The sequence below is a fragment of the Medicago sativa genome, chromosome 3 (genome assembly GCF_051527215.1).
Source record: "Medicago sativa cultivar Bolivia chromosome 3, Bolivia_mono, whole genome shotgun sequence".
In the NCBI taxonomy this organism is placed as follows: domain Eukaryota; kingdom Viridiplantae; phylum Streptophyta; class Magnoliopsida; order Fabales; family Fabaceae; genus Medicago; species Medicago sativa.
In genome coordinates, this window is record NC_140751.1 from 53,397,613 (window position 1) to 53,400,955 (window position 3,343).

Below are 3,343 nucleotides of genomic sequence, written 5' to 3' on the forward strand. Positions count from 1 at the left end.
GGTTTTATTGAAGTCTGTCCTGTCATCTCTTCCTGTTTATGCGCTTTCTTTCTTCAAAGCTCCTTCAGGTATCATATCCTCTGTTGAATCTATTTTAAATTGTTTTTTTTTGGGGGGGGGGAGTGAGGACCACAGGAAAATATCATGGGTTGATTGGAACTCTATTTGTAGAAGTAAGGAGGTTGGAGGTTTGGGGGTAAGGAGAATTAAGGAGTTTAATGTGGCGTTACTAGGGAAGTGGTGTTGGCGTTTGTTAGTAGAGCGGGATAGTTTGTGGTTTAAGGTGTTGTCAGCCAGGTATGGTATGACAGATGGGAGGTTGAGGGATGGGGGGCGCCATGCATCTGCGTGGTGGCGGGAGTTACAAGTGATGTGTAGGGAGGAGTGGTTTACGGACAGTGTCGACCGGGTTGTTGGGAATGGGGTTAATACGTTGTTTTGGACGGATGTTTGGGTTGGTGAGGTGTCGTTTTGTGTTAGATTTCCTAGATTATATGCTCTATCGGTGTATAAGGAGGCGTCAGTGGCGGAGATATGTCAGTTAGGGTGGGGGGAAGGTGGTCAGGCGTGGAGTTGGAGGAGGGGGTTGTTCGTGTGGGAAGAGGAGTTGGTGGGGGAACTTATATTATTACTTCACAGGGTGACTTTGCAGGTTGACAAAGAAGACATGTGGCTTTGGAATTTGGAAACATCTCATGTTTATTCCGTCCGTAGTGCTTACAAGTTGCTTACTTTTCAACCTCTGTCTGATAGTGTGGTGTCTGCTTCCTCTCTTTGGAATAAAGACGTCCCACTTAAGTTTGTTTTGTTTGCTTGGCGTTTGTTTCGTGACAGGTTACCAACGAAGAATAATCTTTTTCGTCGTGGGGTGATTACTATTGATGGTCGTTTGTGTGCTACTGGTGTGGTTCTGAGGAGACTTCTGATCATCTTTTTTTACATTGTAATATTTTTGGTACGATTTGGCACTTTATTTATAGGTGGCTGAATGTGTTGTCTGTTGTTCCCTTTGATGTGGGGGATCATTTTCTTCAGTTTACCTCTCTTGGTGGTCTTGCAAAGACGCGTCAATCCATTTTACAGGTTGTCTGGTTTGCAACGTCGTGGGAGATTTGGAAAGAAAGAAATAATCGGATCTTTACTGGTAAACAATGCTCAATTTTACAGGTGGTGGACAAAATTAAGTCACTGTCTTTTATGTGGTTGAAGGCGAAGTTCCCTTCTCTTCACCTCAACTATCATGGCTGGTGGCTCTCACCTTTCACTATGTTGGGCATTGGTTAATTGTTTTTTGTGTGTTTTTTTTGTTGCTTTTATCGGTTCTGGTAACCGTTGTATCTATTGTATAAACTTTGCTCTTCCTGGCATGTCTTATGCTAAGAAGGACATTTTGATGTGGTAATATAATTCATTTTAGCCTCTTCAAAAAAAAATATTAGTGGATGCAACATGCCCACCTCTAATACCCCTTCTCCTCCGACAATATATACAACGATATGTTCTAACCCTCTTAGACTAGACCTCCCTATTTCAAATACATCATCCCACCTAGCTTGGTAACAAGCTCATCTTAAATTCTTAATCAAATAAAAATTATCCCGCATAATAATTGTATAGATTAAATAATAATTGCTGATTAAAACAATTGGGATCGATCACTAGGACTACTATATACAGGACTGCTAAAAACATATAGTAATTGTGTTCTTGACCGGTCAAAAGACTATTACATGACGATAAGTGACCTAACTATCACCATCATAAGGCTCTGCGCCTGATAGAACACGTCAGCTTTAAGTGCACCGCACACGAGCGCGTCCCCGCACGAGGATCACGCTACACGTGTCCTCTAACCGTCCCTAATCATACGCCGCGAAACACAAAGGCAGTTATTCTCAACGCGTGCCTATATAAGGGTAACCTTGCTTTATTCTCAACGCGATAAGGGTAACCTTGCTTCACCCTCAATGTATGATTCATTTTTCACAACACTTTCTATACACTCTTTCTCAATTTCATTACTGACTTGAGCGTTGGAGTGATAACGTGTCTGCAGATACCTTTCGTCTCACCGCAAAGACTCGTCACTGTCACATCGAAACACTTTCCGCCACCATTGCTACTCATCCATCCTCACCGGACAGATCAAATTGCATAAAGACCTGAAACATTTTTTTGAAAGAATAATTATACGAAACATGAGTACATCACATATAAAACAAAATAGTAATACATAATTGAAAGGAATAAAAGAATAAATCATATTAATGTTTTATTAATATTATAAAGTGATTTAAAATTTGGAATAATTTTTTTCCAAGTGACTTCTAATCTATGACACAAGAAGTAAACAATTTGGAGTAATATTTCGTTATCAAAACCCTATCTTTATTGATCTCACACAAAATTCTATTTTGGACACCAAATTCTTTTACTTTTCTTGGCGTAATTTGAATTTGGATCCACGCTTGTTTCACTCCAAATCTAAATGAAGGATATTACTCCACCTTTTTTAAATTGAATTCGAAGACATGAGGCTATTTGATTTGAGTAACAGTATGTTGTCAGCAGAGCTCAGCAATGAGCATAACCTGCTTACACACTTTTTCAGTTCCTGACCAAGTGACCATTGCTGCCTCTTTTCCCTCTTTCTAGGCAAGGTCAACAAAGCAAAGATCCCCTTCCAATTAACCCAAATCTTTCTAACATGGCACATTCAACTCGGTTTAAGGAAGGACTTTAGTGGTTGTATTAGCGTGCGAGTATCTAAACATTTTCAGGAAAATGTTAACCACTATCGGTGCTTCAGCCGTGTTTTAGAGGTATTAGTAAACGAATCAAATATATTAATATCTGGATTTAAAGTTGTGCAGTCAAGTCTTCAAAAGTATAAAAGTCATGTTAACTTGTGTCATTAGGCACGGCTGAGGCACTGGTTACTGATGGGTTGGTTAGGGCTTGCGCTCACGTGCTCCTACTCACCAATTTGAACCTCTTTTGAAGGCGTTTCAGTTTTCTTTTTAAATATTATTTATTTACTTGATTCACGCCAAAACCGGTTGTTCATTGGTTTTTTTTCGGGTTCGTCCTGTTTTCACGGGTTCTATTGCTTACCTGATCCAACACTCAAATTATACCGATTGCCCCTTCGGTTTTCAATCCTACCGGTTTGATTGACCAATCTGGTTCTGTTTTTAAAACACTTCTCAAAGGAGGAAGTAGCAACTACTCACTCCAATCAATGAATCTAACAAAAAAATGATGTTTTGTTTATAATAGTGATTAAGAGGGAGTAGTTACAAAAGGTGTAATATTTTTAGATAAATTGGGTTTGGGCTCATCA

At 39.5% G+C, this 3,343-nt stretch overlaps 1 long non-coding RNA gene and 1 pseudogene across 1 annotated transcript; one reads left to right on the forward strand and one right to left on the reverse strand.

Annotated features, from left to right (window-relative positions):
• The first annotated feature begins 304 nt into the window (after positions 1-304).
• Positions 305-1,284, forward strand: LOC146938299 (uncharacterized; annotated as a pseudogene).
• Positions 1,285-1,672: 388 nt separating this feature from the next.
• On the reverse strand, positions 1,673-2,707 carry LOC146938300 (uncharacterized). The gene is made up of 2 exons (XR_015033361.1): positions 2,508-2,707; positions 1,673-2,162 (listed from the first exon to the last, which is right to left on the reverse strand). It is a non-coding gene; the product is annotated as an uncharacterized LOC146938300 (long non-coding RNA).
• Between the last annotated feature and the right edge of the window lie 636 nt (positions 2,708-3,343).